Consider the following 23,207-nt stretch of genomic DNA (forward strand, 5'->3'; position numbering starts at 1 on the left):
AGTTTCCCTGGGAAGGAAATTTGGAGAATCTTTGCAAGCCTAGTTGTAATGCAGGGTAAGTTGTATCGTTTCAAGCCTGGCCTGAGACGTGTGAAGCTCTGTGACCTGTATCAAACATCTAAAGTTGCAGCTAATATGTAAAAGAGGAGACCCGCTCACATCTATGAACCCCATCACAAACTCAAGGAGTTTCTAGTTTTTGAGAGGGCACAAAGGAGGATTTAGAGACACTTTACTGTCTCTAAAGGCAGGTCTTGTCATATCCTTTTTGGTTTGAGTAAACAACACGCAGTTAAACTGTGTTAAACACAGTAAACAGTCCCTAAACACTAATCTCACCATCCACCGTCTTTGCTTCTCTTTACTGAGCCACTGGAGCTGATTAATGTCGGCCCTTAAAACTGTCCTTACACATTTTCTCCTTGTTCATTTGTTGTTATCGTTCCTTTCAGAGCAAATTCTGAGACAGAAATGAGATACGCTTGAACCCTAAAATGTGGTCATTAAAAACACATTTTCAGGGTTAAATGAAGAACTGCCCCGAGTGAATGGCGTCGTATAAACATGGTTAACAGCAGCCAAGCTTGTTAGAGCTGAAAAATCTCAAACAATTTGACAGTGATTCAGCAGAGATGAGCAATGAGGCGGTGCAAAAGGCTTCAGGTTGGGAAAATGACATAAATATTGTGAAAAATAACCAAACTCAAACCAAACTCAAATGTATTACTGTTGTTGGCAATGTAAAATGCACAAAGCATGAACTGTAGGATTCCCATGAACGATGGTGACAGAGCATCTTAAAACACAGGTGCACCATATCTGCTCACCGTGCTGCGATTCATGTCGTGTCTTTGGCCCCTGTGTGTTAACAGGGTTGGGCAGCCAGTAAAGGCTGCTCCCACTCAATATAGAGAAGTCATAATGTAATTACCGAGGAGACAGAGAGAGGAAATGCATCCTCCCTTGATGTAAACAGATCTGACTCATGAACTTGTCCCCCAGCAGTAATCACATCAGTAATTTGATTTCTTTTGCACCTTTGGCCAAATGTCCAGACTCTGGATATCAATACGTCTCTCTGTTCCATGTCGGGAACAGATCTCGAGGAAGTTTTCACAGGTACTGTGTCCTCCCGTCTTTGTTGTTATGTAACTGTTTGTCTTTAGGGCCGCTGCTACTCAATTACACCTCACATTTAGCTGCGGCAAATACACCCAGCTCATTAGCACTTAATTAGTTTTGGAGCGAGCGGCAGATATCGAGATAAGATATACAGAGTTTAATTCCAAAATACGATTTCCACTTCTGAAACGAGTGATTCAAAAACAAATGATGATCCTCACCGTTGAATAGATAATAAATAATGAGACTTGCTGTCTTTGACAAAGTTCTAAACTTTTTCCTGACAGATACACAACATTGCAAGTAAAAAAGTTATTTTTGATCATAATTGATACACAGAGGTCTGAATGTCTGGCTCGTGTTAAAAATGTGAGCGTAGCATGGCTGTGATATCGCTCCAGACTGCTGCGTTTTAATGGAAGTTCCGACCATGAGCCAGCTGATCTGTGTTGAATCTTTGTTAGTTAATCATCACCTCTGCTGGGAGCCAGGTCATTTCATGGCTGGCTTGCTGGTGCGGCATCTGTTATGAAGTTTGTTCTGTAAAGATTCAAAGAAAGTGATGAAAACAGGCCAAGTGAGGACTCTGCCTCTCCTGCACAATAGTCATGCCATGTGTGAAGTTTTACATCTCAGTGAGCAGAAGACTTCAAGGATCCACTGTAGTAACAGGCACGATAATTGGAGTTACCAGTGAGGCAGAGACGACGTCTTCTCTGTTGGGTTTTTGCATTTCAACACAAAGACCTGACAAAATTCACTTTGCAACTTTGCAAGTGCTATACTTGGTCTCCATGGTGCTGTATCCTTGAACTAGTGAAAATCCCTCAGAGTATTTTCCGGATAATATGCATGAGGGAAATTAAGAGAATATCTTAATGAGATTCAAGAGGTATGCAGACATATCTGGAGGCGGTATGAAATGAGAGGCAAGGACAATTACAATACTTCCCTGTGTGGCACTATCGGCAGATGTGGGTAAGAATCCCCCTGGTCCTCTTCAGTTGATTTTGAGGGAAACTGGTGCTTTTGTCACTAGGGGATTACGTATAGCTGATGACCTTGGCTGCATGTCAACCTCTCTCTTTCTCTGTTTTCAGTCATGCTTTACTGTTGTTTAGCAAAGCTGAAAAGTCTGTGGAAGTGCTGAAGACGTGAAGCATGAAGAGAAGTGAATGATGGGGTCTAAATTAGGCATTAATTTCTCTTGGCTTCTTATGATGAACTGCACTTTGGCTGATTTCCAAATGATTATAAATCTATAAACTCATTTTCATTTTCAAATCTGTGCCAGAACCTAATTTTAGCTAATCTCAGTCAACCAGCCTCTGGATGACAACTCAAACTAAAATCCTTGTCTTCCTGCCAAACCAGGCTTATCCAAGTCATAACTGCGTCACTTGCTCTCAGTGCTTGCTTCCATGGCTGCAGATGGCCACCATAGCTAAGCCCGAGATAATGCATGTGTGCAACATGCAGTGGGAGAGGACAGCATGGCTGGATGGCAGCAGATTGAACTGAGAGGAAATGTCGCTTTTTAAAGTCACATGACCCCGTCCAGCAGAAACTGGCTTGATCCCACAGGCCACTGATTATTAGAGCAGCCCCGCTCTCAGGGCAAAATGGTAAAGTGTACCAGGGCATGCAAATGGCTCCAAGCAATTAAGGCCCAGAACAGCTGGAATGAAGTTCACTGTTTAAAAGGTGAAAGCACTCATATTAGACTAACTGTAGTTTGTGGATTTGATGTTTTATTCGAGTTATGTTTTCCTCTTTTTTCCATTCTGCAGCCTGATTAATGAAAATGTACAGGATTATTCAGGCTTTATATTTCAGTGTGAAACATTATTGCTGCTTGTAGCATTTTCATGATGCTTAAATGCAACAATAATAATACAGCAACCACATTAAAAAGCCGCCCCCTGCTGTTAAATAACAGAGATGGGCTTCACTGAGCATTAAAACTTTTGCCTTGTTTTATCCTAAAACTCGTCCAGCTGTTGTCCATCTGTGGGTTTGAGTCCGCAGAGGACTAAAGTACTGTTAGCGCGTCTATTTGGATAACAGTTCAGCAGGATGGTTCAGTGCCTTAAGGCCACCGTACGTGGGTAGCGGCGCTGCAGTGCGCGCAATGGGCGTGCGCACGCCCCGGAGTGATGCTGCGCGCCCCCGCCTGCGCGCGCGCGCGTGTATGTGTGTAGCTGAACTGGTGGGAGAGGAGAGGAGCAGGGACTGAAGCAGAGGAGACAAGTGCAAGAGGCGCGGCGCTGAACGGGACTCCACGTAAATACACGCATCGCTCTGTCGCGGGGGACTGAAGATAACACCCCGGGCTTCGTGTGTGGCACCGCCGAGGGAGGAGATAAGGTGAGCGAAATTCTACCGTTCATCACAAACACGTGTCGTGCAGCCTCCAGCTCTCTGCCAGGAGTTTAGAGAAGCGGCGCGTTGAGTTGGATGCTGCGAGGCGGCCGGTGAGCGCGCAACTGTCCCCTTTACGGCTGCTTCCTCATGACCGCAGAGACGCGCGGCTTGTTTTTATTACTGTTATTATTATCGTTATTGCGGAGCTGAGTGTCTAAAAATACGCGTTGACGTGTTAGCCTGTAGCTCTCGGTCACCAGAGAGCAGGTGCACCCGATCCGGAGCGCGGCTGTCAAATCAAGGCTTGACACATAGTGTGCTGCTTCAGAGGTGCTCAGAGAAATCATCACTTGTCCTCCAAACTGAACCTTTGGTATGATCTGTCATTTGCTTCATGCTGCTCACATTAACACTGTAAGTAAGATAGATGGATGGATGGATGTACTGTATTGGACAGTTGTTTTTGGTCCTGTGTTGATGTCCTGTCCCCTGACACAAAATCCCTCATGCCCTAAGCTGATTTGCTCCCCACATGTTTAATTCCCTTCATATTCACATCCCAACTCTGTCTTGTTTTGACTGTTGACGGTCAGTTTGTTTAGTCTAATTTCCCCTCATCACGCTCAGTCTGATTAAGACAGCCCCCTGAGATTCACCACTTACATCCCCTGCCATTTATTGTACGAGCCAAACAATTCCTTTACTGGAAAAAAAACCCCACATTCCCACCCAAATCCTCTGCTTACTCCCCGCTCCACCCCCTCCTCCCTCTGTCTCCTCTTGGTCAAAGCTTCAGTCAAGGGGGGGACTCACCATCATGCAACAACACCACCTCCCCCCTTCCTCCGCTCATCCCCAGACACTCTCACTCACTCACACACACACACACATGCCTCGGCTGCACACTTTCGCTGCCCGCTCAGATAGCCAAATTAATGCAATGCTAATGACCCCTGCTTTATTGTCTGAATCTCTTGTTCTTGCTTCTCCCTGAAAGGGCTGACACACTTTCTAGTAATGTTTATTCACTCCAGGCAGACTACTGTTAATCTGTTTAAGAAGATAACAATATCCCCCCTATCCCTGCCTTATGTCCAGTTTGCATTAATTCAGAAACAGGCGGCAAAATGTGCGATACCACTTTGTGGGCCCTTGTGTCCCCGACTGTTTGCGAGCCTTTTTGTGGCCCCTTCAGTCCCATCTTCACCAGGGCAAGTCAGTGTGTCACTTAATCCCAGAGGGCCACGACTCCACCGCCACTGGAGCTCCTCTGACGGGACATTTCAGGCTCATTTGACCAATGTGGAGAAATCGGGACGAGAAAGTGACCTACATCGTGCTGCCATCTTTACTTTCACCCTCAGCACAAACGGCACTCGGCGGGGAGATTTGCATAACTAAGGGATTATCATGACACACGTTGGTCGGAGTTATTGTGAGAGCAGCAGTCAGTCGCACTGCTGACCTAGAGCCAGTGGCGGGCAGCGCTGCTGCGGGGGCTATGGGAAAAGCTTGGGTGTCGGAGGGAAAATGCCACCAATTCCACCGCGTGGGCCGCAGAAACACGCAGACTATTCTGCGAGAAGCGATCAACGCTCCTTCTGTAAGTGGCCGTCTGCGGCATTGTGAACTCCGCCAACCGCAGGACGGGACAAAGTGTCTCACAGAGAGAAAGAGTTGTTGTGTGTCTCTTGTGGTGATGGCGATGACATCATTTCTGAGAGGAACTGATCTGAACCTGAGAGGCTCTCACTGGCTGATTCAGTTCAGCAAGGACACACCTCATTCATGTAGCAGAAATGTTGTTTCATGTATTCAAAGACGGGGAGATTAAAATGACCCTAACGAGCCGCTGGTGAAGTCAGAGGAGGAGACATTAGAGTCAGTAGCCAGCAGTATAGCACACGTTGAATGGGACTGAAAGACATTTTAAAGGTTACTTCTGGTTAATTACAACTTGGCTCTTACTTTTGTAGCTTCATCATTTCTCTGACTGGCTTTGATGAACAAGCAAAGAAGCGACTGATCGGTCGCATTAGTTGACCGACAGACAACAAATCAGCAACTATTTTAATCGTCAAGTCATCTTTGCAGCCATTTTTCAAGTGAAACCACCAGCAGTTCATGGATTTCTTTGCCATCGATGACTGTAAAGTGAATATATTTCGGTTTTGGGCTGATGGCTGAACAAATCGAGCAGTTTGAACACAGGAGCTTGAGCTGTGGGGTTTTGTAACAGGTATGTGTCACTTTTGGACAAACATGGACAAAACGATTAATCAGTTAAATAAGAAAAGAAATGTTCAACAGATCGATTGATAAAGGCAACATTATCAATAGTTTATGGTCAGAGAGTCAGATAGTTTGTGAGTGGACCTGAACTGTTCATAATAATCCCTCGCTGCACAGGAAAACAGTACAACTACAGTAAGAACAGCAAAGTTGAACCAGTGTGCTGGCTGCTTACAACAGACAGTTTGGTTAATAACTTTGCTCCTCTGCACTGCTTTTGTTTTCTCTTCCAAATAACTTCGACTAACTTGGGAGCTGGTTTAACCCAATCCATCATCTGATTACTTGTGTTTCCGACCCGTCTGACGCCTTACTGATGTTCACAGATGTGCACAGTGGCATCGTTACTGGGAGCAGTCATGACCAAAACTACCATACTTCAGCCTGAGTTGAAGTATACCATAATTATCCTTTCATAAAGCGCTGTGGTTGTTTCTTTCTTTTGAGAGTGGCCCAGATGAATAAAGCACCATCACAGTGGCTCCGGCCGATTGACTGAATGATTGAGTGTGTTCTGGAGACACGTGTACAGTCGTCCAGCAGCCGTTGTGAATAGAAGCGCTGTGCTGCTCAGCTGTGATGAGGCTGAATCTCCGGGGGTCTGATGGAGGCCCATGCCTATCCATTAGTGTCACCGCGGTCTGGGTGTCTCCTCCCAGTGGGCCAGTCACACACAGCAGCGCAGCACACTGACATTGCCTGGACCTCCTTGTCACAAGCATGTTCATATCATTTTGGGACTGATGAGCGCCTCATTAGAGGACCACAGAGGGAGCGCCCCCCCCTCCTCCTTCCCTGTGTTTCACGGCTGCCTGAACACTGGCCTTGGTTGTAATTTGGACAAATGTATGCAGGGGCAGATCAGTCCATGCAAAAAAGGACATACATGTTCATTACATTCACACACACACACACACGCTCGTTTCACGTTGAGCTCCCTCTCTGTGAGCGGGGCCTGTATGGTTGCAAGCTGGTGGATGCAATTAGACTTTCACACTCAGTTAGGCAGCAGCTCTAATGGGGCGTTCTTGCGAATCCGCTCCTCACAGCTGCAACTTTTGATGTTTACATACTAGACCTGTATTATATCATCAGCAGTGGTTGGTGACAGATGACGAAGACAAATGGATGTGAGGTGATTCATGTGTCACTCATGGATGAACTCGACCTGGTTGCTGTGGTGATCTGCTTTGTCTCCTGCAGCAGCACAGCTTCAATGTTTGACGCTGAGTTATTGCTTAAATGATTAGTGGATGAATCGATAATTGACCAACAGAAAAATAACCAACAACAATTAATAACTGAATAATCAAAGCAAAAATGTCAAGAATTCTCTGGTTCCAGCTTCACAAGTTTAAATGTACTATCTTGCTGTTTTGGACAGTTGGTCAAGAAAAACAAGCAGTTTGAAGAGAGAAGAGAATTTTTCACTATCTCTGATACGTTATAGATGAATTTGTCGAGAACAAAAATTGACAAATGAGATGAAATGAACAAATTAATGTTGAAGCCATACGTTAGATTTTTTTGTTTTCATATCCCAAGTAGAGCTGCAACAATTTGTTGATTAATTAATGAGGCTTGAAAAATAACTTGCAACAACTTTGGCAATCATTTAAGTTATTTTTCAAGCAAACATGCAAATTATTCTCTGGTTCTGGCTTCTCAAGTATAAATATTTGCTGTTTCTTTGGTCTTTTATCATAGTAAATTGAATATCTTTAGGTTTTGCACTGTTGGTCAGACCAAGCAAGCAACTTTTCAGCTTTGGCACTAGGAAATTGAGTTTTTTGCTTTTGGGGGGCATTTTATTAACCAAAAGAATAATCACGTAAAGAATCAGCAAATGAATCAATAATAGTTGTTAGCTGCAGCCCTAATCTCAAGCAATCACAGACACCGTCTTGCATGAATTAGGCTGCTGTGCTGTTACAATAGGTTATATATTTTGGGCAGCAGGTAGTGTGGACAGATGGCGGTCAGTCTGGACGTCCCTTGACGGCTCACTGCGACCGAATCATTACACCAGAGCTTTACACCATGACAGTCATCAAGCCCAATCACTCAAGGTTGCCCGGGGAACGCTATTATGGCGCATGTCAGGTTATTACACCCCTGTGTGAGAACGAAGCATTGAGGGTTGCTCTTTTCTGTCCAAGCCAACTGCCAGGGAGTGACAGCAATGGAGCCCCCTTTTGAAGTGGGAGGTTGGGATAATGGAACGTAATGTTGTGGGTTTTATGTTCCCTCTCCACCCCCAAGTGGAGCGCCTGACAGGTTAACTAGCTCCATGTACCGTTTGATCAAACTCCCCGTCAACCTTGAGTTCAGGGAGAGATACTGTACAAGCAAATGAAGATGAGGCTTGAGATGTGCTCTCAGAGGATATCTGGTGAATCCTCATAAGATGATCTGCTGCCTTGCCCTGAACTAGAAGACGTGGAGGGAGGGAAAGGAGAAGTGGGAGTGTTTTGAAGCTTTCAGGGTTGCAGGGGGGAGGAGGGGTGGATCATGTACCTCCGTCGACGCTGAGAAGGGGCAGGGGGAACAAAGGGGGTCTGTTTTCTCTGTCTGTACTGGCGGGGCAGCCGTCCTAGGCTCTTTCTTGCAGTATAGGGGGGTGATGCAGGGTTATGCCTGAGGAGATCCACAATAGGAACTCTGGTGTTGGAGCCTCTGTTTGAACACACACAGTTGTTCCTGCTGAAGAGGGCTGGAGAGGCAGTCCTTGCTGCCGACAGCCTCGGGCCTGTTGAAGCTCTGGCCAACTTTGGATGGGCAGCAGATGTTGGAGAGGTAGTTGGTGGCCCGGTGGCAGCACATAACAAGGACCATTGCTTCCCTATCCTGTCCTGAAAACAACAGGAGGTGGGCATCGCTCCACCGGCAGGGTGTAGGCTCGCCAAAATTACAGAGAATTCAGGAAGAGTGTGCACTTGAATGCTTTCTAGTCTGTTCTCAAGCCTCCATCTTCCTCCTATTTGCATAGAGCTTAAGAGAAACTCCCACTCCCTGTTGGCACAGCAGTACAACCCACTTGTACTGTCTAATAGCTCAGTAAATACTTTGCAACAGCCCTTCTGATTATACCATCGGAGATTTAAAGAGTGGCAATGGCCAAGAAATCCACCACAAACCTCCACACTCTTACCAGCCTATGGCTGAACGTTATCTCCAATACACCTGTAGAATAGGGGTCTGCACGCAGATAAGCAGAGCGAAGGTGTAGATTACCTTTGTCACACCAGCACATGATGCAACGGTGATTGAATCAACAGGAAAGAAGGGGACACTTAGCTGTCAGCTCATGAATAAAGTTGACATGGAAACACAAAGTGGCTTTGCCATGGTTCAGGCGGCTCGCTGACCTCGAGGTCTTATTTAGGCCGGGCCTTCTAATGCCCTTACCCTCTGCTCCACCCTCTACCCCCTCCCACACCCCGGCCGCGGGTGAGACACCATGTTAGCAGCTCAGCAGCCACCACTGAAGGGCCCTTAATCCAAGTGGGATGACAGCTTGGCTCTAGATGGTGTTTCTGTGGCGCTGAGACCAATGGGCTTTTCTTTCCCCCTTTTTCATCCCTTAAACCCCCCAAACACAGCCACGGGAATCCTGGGAAAAAAAAAAAAATTCTCCCGGGGGAAACAAAGGAATGGGATGGTAAACAAATCCAAGTGTAGATCTGAGATTCCTCCATTCAGCAGAAGATAAATGTGCATGTCCTTTGAGATATCAAAAGCACTAAATACAATGCAACCTTTGTCTTTTTTTTTTTTGTTCTGGTGCCACGTGTTGTGGTAAAAACATAATCTATACCAGATAATCTTTGTTCAGGCTTCTGATGAATGATTAGGGAAGATTGAGGTCAGAAAACCATTAGAATCATAAAATTTAGTGCCACTATCAAACCAAATCCCTTTTCCTTCCTTTACACCAATCGGCTAAGCCATCCAGAGACCACATGTGGAAAGACGTCAGAACAGGCCAATAGTTACCATTGAAACAACAATGATCATGAGGAACGTTTGCCAGTAGACCGAGTGACTCTGCCAGGCTGCTACGGCAAATTCTCCTTTTCCAGGCTGATCACGCTGCCATGCTGATGTGTAGATAACACTGCAGACAGACAGGAGTCACGGTAACGTTGCTGTTTTTCCTAAAATGTGGTGTTGTTGCTGAACCTCATGTGTTTTGACTGAGTATTTAGAATCTTTAGTTCTGAAATGTGTCAATCGATCTGTTCAGGCAGAATAATCAAGTAGTTCAGATATTTGTAGTTTCTCAAATGTGAGGATTTGTAAATTGATTGTGCTGCATTTGGCTTTTTTGACTCTTGGTCGGACAAAGCATCATCAATCATCTTGATGACTAAATAAACTGTTAAAATAATCAGCATAATAATCAGTAATGAAAGTAAATTATTACACATTACCCTAGAAATCTTAGGAGATACTATATTGTTGATCTGAATTAGTGCAACAAAAAGATGTAGTGTGACAGCCATAGCTGTATTTATACCATATTCTGTATTAATTGATTGAATTTGCCGTCTTTTTCCTCTAGTTGCACAACAGAGATCACCAAATAGAGTTGAGCTTTTTCAGGATTTCCCTTTAGATCGAGGATATAATTTTTCAACCACCATGAGAAGAAAATTGGCTGTAAATTTGATTTGTTAGCAAAAACCCAAGGACATCCACCATGGAGTTGACTGTGCTCAGGCCCTGTGCCAGAGCAATTTAGGATCAAATGCAAGCAATGGAATAGCAATCAGTATAATCTCCTTGTGGTCAGTCCTTTGCCGGTTTCTCAGCGCTGGGCGTCTCTGGGAGCTGGAAGAATGTAATTGTCACTAAGATAATTCCTTGCTGTGGGCTAGCCGGGCCCGGCTGTGAGGACGGACAAATGGCAACTTCATTTATCAGGATCTCCTCTGAGGACGGCTGGCCTGATAACCCAATCAAACGTCTAATGTGGCTGTGAACTGTCTGGGCTGACACTGAGCTTTTTCAGCTCTGTGTTTGTCTCTCTGTCTATGTGGAAATATCAATGAGTCTTTGTCAGTGTGCCATGGTTTATAGCCAAAGCACTATGGTGTTAGGAGTCTCTAAAAGGCAAAATGACACTAATAATCTTTAAATTTGTGGACTTGTTCAGCGGCAGAAATTGTCTTTTCCATATTTTATCACACAGTTACAGCAATACGTGTTTGGATCTTGCCGATGAATGGCATTCTCTATATTGGTTTTAGTTGGTATTCTTCTGGCAGAGGTTGAAAAGACTCTAGACTGAAGCAGACCTAATGCTCGGGTCTTCAAGGTTGGCTGGTTTTGGGCCTCTCAGGGCTCAAGACACAATGACCACATCTCTGTATGAGCGGAGCCATGGTGGACATGTTACTAAAAAGGGTTACTGCGTGACAGAGAGCACGCCTCCACAGATCCTGTGAGAGAAAAATAGGACACTTTCACTCATTGGTCATTTGTGATGTGTCACTGAGGTGGAATTCATATAGCTCGTGGTTTTGAAGTCAGTATCTTGATTGTAGTTGACATTTCGGGGTATGTAGAAGACTCAGCTTCGAGTCAAGGGGCACTCTTTAGATGTGCGCCACCGCTTTCATGAAATGTGATTGGTGTGGAATAAAGATTAAATTGTTAATGTACTGAGAGGCTGCAGTGTGCCGCTGTACTCACTCCTAGGTTATGTGCCCTTTGTCAGCTATCTGAGCTAAACTTAAGTGCACATATGAGGCTTTTACATATTGTTAAAACTGCCATCTCTGTGAAAATCTCAATTTCCCTTGATTGGATGACAATAATTCAAAATGTGGCTTAATTTTCAAAGCCATCCTTTGTGATCGTGATATGCACGGCGCTTATGGAATTATTAAAACCTATTTTATAATCTTAGCTCGTAGTCATGTGATTTAAATAGAGGAGCAGTTGCTGGCCTGAGAGCAGATTATGCAGTGATCTCTAACACTGCCTGTCTCTCTCTGTTCCCCTGATTATTTCCTTTCCTCCTTTCTCTTCCTTCTATATCACTCTCAGCGCTTATTTCATATCTGCATGTGCTAACCTGACACCAGCTATTTATAAATCCATGTTCAAGTGTTTGTGTCTAAAGTCTTTCATAAGTTCTTAGTAACTGCTGATGAATAAGAAACATGGACCATTAAAGCCAAAGAAATGTCTTAAAATATGTCGCACTGTCCAAACAAAAGAAATGGTAAATTGCTGTTATACTTCCTGTTTCCATAACGTAAGCAGGAAGTCATTGTTGTCAGTATATAAGATGAGACAGACTTTATTAATCCCCACCTGGGCAAATTCAGGAATATCATTACAAGCTGTAGCATATCTTCCATTAATTACAGTTTTAGGGGAGCAAACAATACAGAAGCCTTTGTAAGTGTGAGTATGACCTTGTTTTGTTTATATATAGGCTAAATCTGATGATGCTAACCTAGCTTGATTTAGCATAGCTTTTAATTGAAACATACTGTCTGCTTTTCTGTGAAATGTAAACCTTCCTCGTTTCCGTCATATTTAAACAGCATTTTGACCAAGTGTTGGACCAAGTGTCCTATTACATATTTTACTGTGTAAAATATTAGAAAGCTAACGTTAGCTTTGTCATTTGGTCCAGTTCGCTACATCTGTCAGTTTCAGGGTGTAAATATTTAGTAGCCTAATCGCTACGTGAGAACTAGCTTGTTTGGTGAAACCCATTTTAATTTATAGATCCAACATCTCCACTACACAACGTTTTAACTTTAATTTACCTTATGGTTACCCCAAAAACATCCTTATTACATGCAACAATCTTGGTCTACGTTAGGTTATTATGATACTGCTTAAGTACATGTTTACACTGCCTTATCTAAGGGTAAAGCCTGAGGCATCTCGTAGCATTCATTATTTTCATGCATATTTTATGTATTTATAGATTTCCCCATATCCAACATTGCCTTTAAATATAGCCGTTTTTCACTGATATAGTGCCTAATCAGACTAGAATTGGGCAACTACACAGAGGTCGGACCAATTGGATTCTCCACGGTCATCTGCAGTTAAAAAAAATCTAATTAAGCTTCAGGCGCCCCAACTCAAACTCCCCAGGATTACCCTGGCCCTGCACCCAAAACCCAACCCTGGGAGAGAGTGATAACTAGACTCCCATAATCTGAAGCTAGGGCCTACTAGAGGGGGGCTGATGATGAAACGCTTGCAAACTAAACCCACTAACCCACCTGCAGGGATGGCCGACGTCAAAACAGGTTCAGGAGTTTGTCAGTCATATCACCCTGGAAGCAGTGAAACATATCTGGTAAATTGCGTTCAAATCTAACATCGCAGTTTAAGATTCACCAAGGTGGAGTTTGCGTTAATCATCAGCACCACGGCAGGAAGTGGTGCATTTAGCTACAGTAACATCAGTGTGTTTTGTGGAGATAATGATAGAAAAACTGATTTCATGCAGAGTTTCATTCGTATTCCTCACAATCCCCCACGCTTTGAAGTCAAATTAGAAGTGTGACTGTATGGTTGGAAATGACAGACAGATTAGAGAACAGAAAACATACTTTGAAAGAGAATTTACCCCCACCTCCTCCTCCCCTTCCTCCTGCTCCTCAAATCTGCCTTTTGAGACAAACCCTGTAAAGTATCTTTGCTTTTGTCCCAACTTTAGGATATGGGTTGGATGTACGCCCTGAATTTTAGGGTTTGCTTTTCACCCCCTCCTTAGTTTTAGTGCCCATTGAGTTAAAGTACATCTTTACTGTGGTCATTGCTTTTTAACAGCCCTTGAACAAGTTTGTTTGTGAGGAGATTAACTCACAACAGGAGACAACTATTGATCAGGTGTTTGCCTAAAGAAAGTAGGGATGAAGGGAGGAAGAGGTGAGGAGGGTGAGGGGTCAGGATGGGGTGAGAGACAGGGCAGAGCCGGTGACCAGGACATGCTCTCACTCTCACCAGGATGCAGCCAAGTCTGAAATATGGCTCTTTTCTTTTGATCCTGGAAACAATGCACCTGCTGGAGGCCTGAGGATATGTCCTCTCCCCATGTGTCCTCCTTTCCCTTGTCTCCAAGGTATCACTGACCTATACCCCTGTAAATAATGGATCTAGTGTTAACATTATATGAGTGACTCTACTTGGACAATAGCGTATTTCCTGCAACACCTCAAAAGTTAAAAAGTTGCTTGTCATCTCCTCTTGCCTTTGCACAGGACTCGATTGTTTATGAATTGTTTTTCCCAGTCGTGCATCAAAACGCTGCCAGAGTGAGAGCTGAATATGCTCTTTTGGCCTCAAAACAAAAGCCCCCCGAATTTGTTTCACTCGCTCTGTTTATCTAAGCTGTGATTCAGCCGAAATGGGACTTCGATATGAATTTCGAGTGGAAGCAGAGCGTTGGCAGCAGTGGCAGGGCCATGTCCTTGACAGCCCTGTTGAATTAATTCCTTCCAAATAGCTGGTTTAAAGAATGAAAAGAGGAGTGTTGAATAAAACCTACTACTGATCTAATGCACTACTATGACGGAGGTCCATTTTTACCCTAATGTCTGAAACCGTCCTTTTTTATCCCTGTGACTTCTATTGTGTGGAATTCAAGCAGAATGGAGTAGGTGGCCACAGAGAAACCACCCGGGACAGCTCGTCATAGCACTTCAGTTTGATTGACATAGCACTTCTTTTTTCACATCAGACATGGTAAAATGGTATAAAAGTAGCTCTTTTACATAACACTGGACAACTGCATGCCTAACCTCCTTCATTCAGCACTGGGCCTCTGTGAATTCAAACTGGAGCAACCTCAACATATCTGTGTTTTGTAATGCAAAAATAAGCAGAATCTGAGGCATGTGCTTGATATGGTAATAGGGCAGGAAAATTGTGTTTTGAGTGTTGGTTTTCCATTTTACTGGGGATATTTGCCAGGATTGGCTTCTTAAATTAGACTCACTGATGTGCAACATTGGCCACAATGATCTACCCCCACCCCCAGAGAGATTGCTACCATGGCAAACATGATATAGCAAATGTGTGTACAAATATGTAATATGTTATATATGTATATTATATCATATATCTCCCAGACCATATGCATACTTAGTTTTGTTTGTGTGAGGCTTTGCTCCATCTTTGTCTTGGCTCTATCACTGAACTGATCAGGTAATTTTAAGTCAGTCAGACTTTGGCAGATATTTGCTCAGCCTTAAATATGGATCGCAATGATTAGCCTAACCATTCTGACCAAACTGGTAATATAGAAGCGTGAGAATTAAATATAACACAAGATAACATCTTATTAATCCCCAGAGGCGAATTTAAATAGCTTCTGTCATGCTGCCTACCATGCAGTTTCTCCTCTGCTTCCTTCACCTCATCTCCTACTCAGAACTGAGCTTTCTTAGAGGGAAAAAAGCAGCAGAACATCCTCTAGAATAGTGCATTGTGCTGTGTGATTTATGATAGTCTTGGTAGATGTGGCATAAAGGAAAACTACTGTGACGATGACATGTTTTCTCACACAGCAGCAGCTCTCTCAGCTGTGCCGAGTGCAGCTTTAAATGTTTAATGGAGAGTCAAGGGATGAGGGGCATCTTCTGTCTCTGTCTGCATAGTGTCTCATTCCCACCTGGCCAAGCTCCAGTGCTCACTGCAGCATTCTGACCCACTACGCTGCTGCATTGAGACCGGATACAAAGCCTCATTGGAGACTTTTTTGCTCCTCTCAAGTTATGCACTATATTGACTAGTTTGTGCAGCACAGGCTTCTGTTCTCAAACTCGGCCAGACTATAAAGTGCCTCTGTTACTTGACTCTTGTGCACCTGTGTTTAATTTTCTGGCCTGGCCGTCTTCTTCGCAACCTTAGAGTAGCATGCAGGTCGTTTGACCGCCACCCATCAGCCTGTGTCACGGTCAAAGCCTCAGCAGCAGAGAGAAGCCCTGGCTGTCCTTCAATGGCTCTTTCACTGGCGCTTGGTGACAATGCAGTTTTTCCATGCCATAAAGCAGATGCTGTATTATTGCAGCACAATACTGGTCCCATCTGAAACTGTTTACCATGTGAAAGGCACACCGGGATCAGGATGCCTACCACTGTGTGGGGCTTTTTGACTTGCCACTCTATAATGAGTACACACTGGAAGGAAAAGGGGCAGGCAGCTTTAACTGGCATTGTGATCTCTGCATAGAGAGCGGAAATGCAGTATAAAGTGCTGATCCAGGCTATTCTTCCAAGGCCGGGACTTTTTTTTTACTTAATAGAATACAGAGATTACTGTGACATCAAATGAGCTTGTCAGCAGTTGCACCCACAGCAGATAAATAGGCAGGAAGCTTGCAGTTTAAGTGTTTGTCCACCTAAAAAAAGATTATCCTCCAGATGATTTAATGCTATAAAAGTGATTTTAGTGGAAGTCTCATGCCAGCAATCCCTGACCTGAATTCTGCTGCTTGTTACTGCAGGGGCAGGTGTCCTCTGGATGAGGACACCGATCATTTCAGACCTCTCTCTGTGAAAGTCAACAAATCAAGAACTAAGAAGTGAAGTGAAAAGTGCTTGACTGCAGAGGCTTAGCTGGCGGAGCAGAAAAGCCCTGCAGTTAAATGTTTAGCCTTTGTGTGACTAGTACCTGTCTTCTCTTGTCTTGCTGTTTGTTGTCGGTGAGTTGAAGAGGCTCCCCTTGTTCTGAGTTGTCTGCCCTCAGGGCTTGTTGTATGATGTAGTCCCCCCACCCTCCACCCCTTATACAAACAGCTAAAACAGTGTTGAACCAACACTACTGTTGGACTTACTGGTAGTCTGTCAGAAAGGCTCTTAGTCACTAATTGAGCACTCAAGCAGAGAGGGACCTTGAAAGGCCAAGAGGTACCCGACCAGACAGACTGGTTGGTCAGTCACCCTCCATAGTCAGACTCTTCCCCACCCCAGACATGATTTCAGGCCCTAGAAGGACTTGCTGCAGACAGGCAGCACTCGGACCTCCTTCTGAAGCTACCCTTGGCCCCCCCAGCACCACTCAGAGGGCTAATCCTCCCTGACGAGCTCTCCGAGGTCTCTAGTCTTCGACTGGCCATCAGTCATGTCAAGGACACACATCTATCATGTCAAGAGCCTGGAAAAATAGGAGCAGCACCATACATGTAAAAGCCCAGACGGGGGCACGTTTAAATACATTAACCCAACTCTAGTCCCACTTCAGAAGAAGGATGTCACTGTGGGAAATAAGGAAGTTACTGTGGGTGTATAAACCAATTGTATAATTTGATTTCTGCCCCTGTAGCAGGCTGGTAGCCGTGCAGTTGGGTGAATATGTAGCTGAACTCTGAGAAAACATTGACGCTTGTTTTTTATACTCAGTAAATAGAATTTGTATTGCACTTTTTTTAACCAAAGTACTGACTGGACAGCAATGTCAGTCAGGTTGGTTGGTGCACCACTTTGGTCCAGACTGAAATATCTTGCCCAAATACCTGCAAAATTAATCACATACTTATCATCCTCAGCTGTGCGTTTTCCCTAATTTGCAAGTATGAACATACTAACACACTGAACTAAAATGGAGAACATGATAAATATTATACCTTCTAAACATCAGCATGTTGGCTATGATTGTGATGATGATGACATTAGCATTTAGCTCAAAGTACGGCTGTCTACCGCCTCACAGAGCTGCTAGCATGTCTGTAGGCTCTTATATTCTGTTGCACAAAACATGCAAAAAAGTCATGTATATTATTTTCAGTTGATTATACCTTTATGCAGTATTTCAATTAGTTTTTAGAGCAGAAAAAGCCCAATTTGTGTCAAGTACTCTGTTGCAGTGCATCCAATCCAATTTCTATGCTACACGGCATCTTTGAGAGCAGTTTCTTGCATACCAATTTGCTGTTTTTCTGTCCATAAAAGACATCTGGTGTGGATAAGTAAGATGGAAAGCATGCTGTCAATACATTCGGCTCACAACGAATCCCCTACAGCCAGGTTTGAATAAAAAATGGTGATCTATTCACCCAAAAAAACATTCAATCACTTTTCTTATTATGCCACTTTCTATGCTGTCATCTGAGTTATTTCAGCAGTGAGCATCTGTCCCATTTTGTTATATCATTTCCCCGAAGAGTACATGGTGTCTTGTCACAACTGCAGCAATGTTAGTTTTGCTTATCAAAAATGAAGCGGAGGGAACCCAGACCACAGAGACTAACACATATTTCAATGGAAGTTGTGTGAAATCCCTTTAGGTATTGAATAACTGAGCATGTAGCACAGATACCAGAGAAATCATATCACCGAGAAAACTCAGGACAGAAAGCCAGTGTGTGACAAGGCTGTTGTCTCCAGCAAATCAAGTGAAGGCTTTTTCTTGCTGCTTCTTCTCATCGTTGGAGCCAGCTTCTCTGACATCGTGCATTCAGGCAGAGCTTGTCTGTCAGCTTCGTTTTGTCACTAATTTATTCATTTAAGCAGTGGCAGCCACATTCAAAGACAATGGCACACAAGCTCTGAGTTGAATTAACCTCAATAATTATGCAGATTTGGGGAAAGAAAAGCCCAATTGTTACGCACTCCTCAAAATTCCTGCCCCCTCCTGTGCTTGACATCCAAGTGAATAAATTACTAGTCTCAAGAAAATATTCAAACTTCGCTCTTCAGGAAGGTGCCCTGTTGGTGAAACTGAGCACTACATTGTTTGTGTGAGAGTATTTGGGTTGTACCCTCTAAGGTCATTCTTGTTTATGTGTGCATTATTGATCATTTACACATAGTTCTCAGCCTGTGTCCACTATGAGTGCATTATCCAATGCCAGTAATGCAGGGGATCCATAAACTCAAAACATTTTAAAGGAATCCACTTTAAGCGTTTCCAATAAAGACCTGGTTCAAAGTGCTAATGGTCTGTTTGATCAATACACAAGCTTTTCCACTGTAAATACCAAAGTTTAAAGGAGAGCATTACGATCCATTAGGTGTTCACTTGAATTCAGGGCCCATTTGAGTCATTGTATGTAGTTGTATGTTGATGGATGTTTTCAGCTTCTATCATATGACTCTGATTTAGTCTCAACATCGATTGTCATTCAGGGAAAGCATAATTTTCTTGTAGTCGTGTAGATTTAATAGTTTTATTTCTGTGTCATGCCAAACGTTTGGCCCATCCTGCATGGGATTACAAGACATTGCTGTCTATCAATCATCAGAAAATATCGCAATATATTTACACATATTTAAAACCAAAAGATTCTAACATCTTAAATACATCTGCTTAATTTCAGGGTATTTGTTTATGTTTAAACAAATCAAATATATAATGTACAAATAAAAAAAAAGAGAAATGCCACAATGTTGCATTTTTATCCTGATAACAGTCTTAGATCCTCAACTTTGATGTGCACAACACAATTCTTTGTCCGTATCGTATGTTAGCATCCTAAATGTTTGCAGTTTTAGTTTATTCCACATATCATTTGCCTGCTGGTAAACACAGTTTCTCTTTACATACAAATCTTGACCTTTTCATTATTAAAAATACCTCCCAGAACCCATAGTTGTTTAAGTGCTCACTTCTTTTCCCATCACCCACTGATTTGTTTACCCTGAATAAATATCCTTCTAGTCAGCCCCTTTCTTTCATATCACATAGAGAATTCATTTTCTGAACATATCTTTCAGCCAACCTCACAGTTCCCATAGTTCCCCATAGTTCCCACCCCATATACCCCACTATAGACATCTTTGGTTCATATTTGTCTTATATATGTACTACTGCTGATAATTCAATAATTCAATGACTTGATCAGCTGAAAGTTTTAAATGCTAATTATTTTGTTGATCATTTATCTGACAAAAATGCCATATATTTGCTGGTTCAGATGTCAGAGACATTTTTGTTTTTGTACTGATGGTAATTTGATAAATTTGAACTATGACGTGAACAAAACGAGATATTTCAAAACATCAGCTTTGGCCCTGAGAAACTGTGATTTGCATTTTTCACTGACTGATAATTAAAATGATTGTTGCTCCTCATAATACTCAAAGAGAGCATATCAAAACTCTAAATCTAAGTCTAAATGCAGGACAGATGCTTCAGTAACAACACCTGGCCACATCTAATCGCACAGTTGAGATATAATAAGGTACTGGCTGACAGTGGAATCACAACAGACTAAAACTACAATAACAGAAGCCCATTTGCATCCTGTACTCAGCTGCTGAAAACAATGGCATCTGTAATTCTGCCTAATGTAGAGCTGAGTGGTGGAGATGAAAGCCTCTCTCCAGCAGCGTGCCAGGTACTCAACCTGTCTCAGATGAAGTGTAATGACGGAGCTCGCGAATAGGAAGCCCAGGGATGTTGTCTTTATTCAGGTATTTCTAAGAATAGGACACCTCGATTCCATAAAAGTCTCCTCGCCGTCTGTGTTTACACAGCTCATAATTGGTTTAATAACTGTGGTAATTTGTGCTGTAATGATGCAGGATCATTCACTGGGACACGTGTTAGCCTCTAACCACAGCTATTTCCTGCTTCTCTCTGTGTCATTGTGTGTTTCTGCTGTTCCTGACCACCGCCTCCTTCAAAACGCTATCGGTTACTCAGACAACCTGTGTCGAGTGTGTGTGTTTTGTGCGTATTGAAGTGTGTTTGGGGATGTATGTGTGGCTGAATTATTGATGCAGTGTAAATCCAATCTGCCTCATGGCAGGTGCGACGTGTGCTGTTTGCTGTGTAGGTGTGTGTGTGTGTGTGCTGTTTGCTGTGTGTGTGAGACATTGTCAGAGAGGAGGAAGGAGCAGTGCTGTAATTAAAAGGCAGCACAGTCTGCAGTCCTGCCCACACAGATTCAGCTATAGGCATACAGGCTAAAGGCTCAGTGTAATTTACATACACACATGACCACCAGAGTTCACACATACACTGATGCTGCAGGGAAAACCGAGTATCTTTCCTCCTCACTCTTCCCTCCCTTCTCCTTCCTTCAGTCTCAGTTGAGCAGCACAGTTTGTTTTTCTCTTTCTCTCCCTCCCTCTCCCTCCTTCTCTCACCCTCCGTCTCTCTTGCTCTTTGTACTCTTTTCTCTCTCACAAACTTCACAATGTGCCACACTCGAGCTGCAGCAGTCTGTTATTGTGCAGCATGCAGACAAGCTGCTTGGAGCCGACCAGTGATATCATCCCATTGTCTCGGTGCTGTCACCTGCACCACGGAGCATGGAGTCCGGGAAGAGAGGGGAGGGATGGAGAGGTGGTAGGAGAGGGGAGGAGACGAAAAGAGGCAGAGGGTGAGGGACGGACAGGGAGTCTTGGGAGGGATGGAGGACTGTGTGGTCTTCCTCCAACGGGCCAGTTAGAAACACCGTCCTCTGCAAAGACACCCGTCTTTTGGGGCAAACAACCGAGAAGGCCAAGCAGTCATCATTTACGTAATCTTTGTGTAACTTCTCTGATAGTGGTCAGCGTCAACTGCAAATTCAATTCTTACTCCATATTTAGCGATTTACATTTCTATAGCATTATCATACAGCAAACATTTATAATCATGCCATACTCGGCCAACCTGAGTCTCTCGTTTTAACAGAAATACTCTTATCAGGCACTATTCCAATAGCTTCTACATTGCCGGTTTTTCGATCCCCTTTGGACAGAAGCAGGCTAGCTGTTCACCCTGCTTCCTGTCTTTTTGCTAAGCTATGTTAGCTGGCTGCTGGTGCTTGGTACAGACATGAAAGCGGTATCAATGCTTCTGTGTTAATTAGTGAGCGTCAGAGGTGATGTTGGACATGTTTTTGAATGTGGCAGAGAGCCAGGCTAGCTGTTTGCCCCTGCTTCCAGTCTTTATGCTAAGCTAGGCAAATCACCTCCTGATTCTAGCTCCATTCTTAGCACACAGGCATGAAGTGTCAGAAATGTCTAACTGTCAGAAAGACGAGAATAAATATTTCCCAATATCTTGAACAGTGTCTTTACAGAGAACAAAAAAGCAATGAATGATGGATTTGTGAGAGACAACAATAATAAATCAGAGATAAAGCTCTTGGAGCAACAGCGGTGAGTGTGGCATGACTCTGTTGATGATGGAACTAGTGGTGTGTAAAAGTACATTACGTTGAATTTTCCCAATGAACCATTATACAGGTGATTTTGCCGTCCCCTCACTGTTCTTCACCCAGCCTTTATTTGTTTGTTCCAGCCATTCACCCGGCTGTTATTTGAGCATGTACAGTACACACACACTGATGCACACTCACACGGGGGATTCACGTTTCAGTGATGTACTCGCATGCCAAACAGACACACAACCTCACACTTGCGGACATACAAACACAAACATTTGCGGATTCATGTTGCAGGAATGTACACACTCTCCATCCCTTCCCACAAACACTCATACATATTGTTCAGCCCACACACACACACACACACACACACACGCACACACACACAGCAGCTAACTAGCCAACACAACCACCTTCACTGGCCTTCACGTCTCCTCCTCTCATTTGCACCTGCCTTTGGCATACTGTCTTTCTCTCCTGTATTTCACATCGCTCTGTCTCCCTCCCTCTGCATTTTATCTCTGCACCTGCAGCAACATAATGTGTGTGTATGTGTGTGTGGTAGTGTGTGTGGGTGTACGCATCAGCCTGCCTTATACAGACTGATTAGACCCTTCAGCGTGGTCTCCTTCACCGCCAGCTCCGAACACCTCAACATAACGCCACGTCGCTGACACTCCCACCCCGCCAGCTGCCTGTGGCTTGTTTCACATCTATCAAAGTTATTTATTTTTATGAGAATATCTTTAAACGATGTTTGTATCGAAGGAGTGAGCAGAAGTTGCTGTTTTTGCTCAGCCTTTGTTTCTGTTTTTTTTTGCTATTGACTCATTGAGCGCAGTATGGATTTCACATCAGAGCAGGAGTGGGAGGCGAAAGATCAGATTTGTCTGTTTTTGGACTGACTAAAAAGCCCGTAATTTTGACTCTGTGCTTATGAAAAAAGCAAAGTGCTGAACATGAAGGGTTTGCTGTGAGGCAGGTGTTTCGGGGTATTTCTGTTCTATCTGTTTTATCTCAGTACAGGCATGTAGTTGTGCATTTGATGGTGAAGCTTTTATACAGCCTGTAGAAAGCAAAGTCTTTATTACATTTCTCTGCTTATTCAGTACGCTATTCAGTGCCGATATATTGATGCAATCCCAAGGCCAAAAGATACACATGCTGTAACATACACATGTTCATGGTCTACACGCATATTGATAGTGTTTATCTCAATTCTTTGATTTTCTTTTCAACCTATTAGTAGTCTTGCTTAGAGGGTTTGTTTTCAGATTGGTTGGTTGGTCCACCACTTTGGTCCAGACTGAAATATCTCAACAGCTATTTGATCGTCATGAAGTTTTT

The sequence above is a fragment of the Chelmon rostratus genome, chromosome 6 (genome assembly GCF_017976325.1).
Source record: "Chelmon rostratus isolate fCheRos1 chromosome 6, fCheRos1.pri, whole genome shotgun sequence".
Taxonomy (NCBI): Eukaryota; Metazoa; Chordata; class Actinopteri; order Chaetodontiformes; family Chaetodontidae; genus Chelmon; species Chelmon rostratus.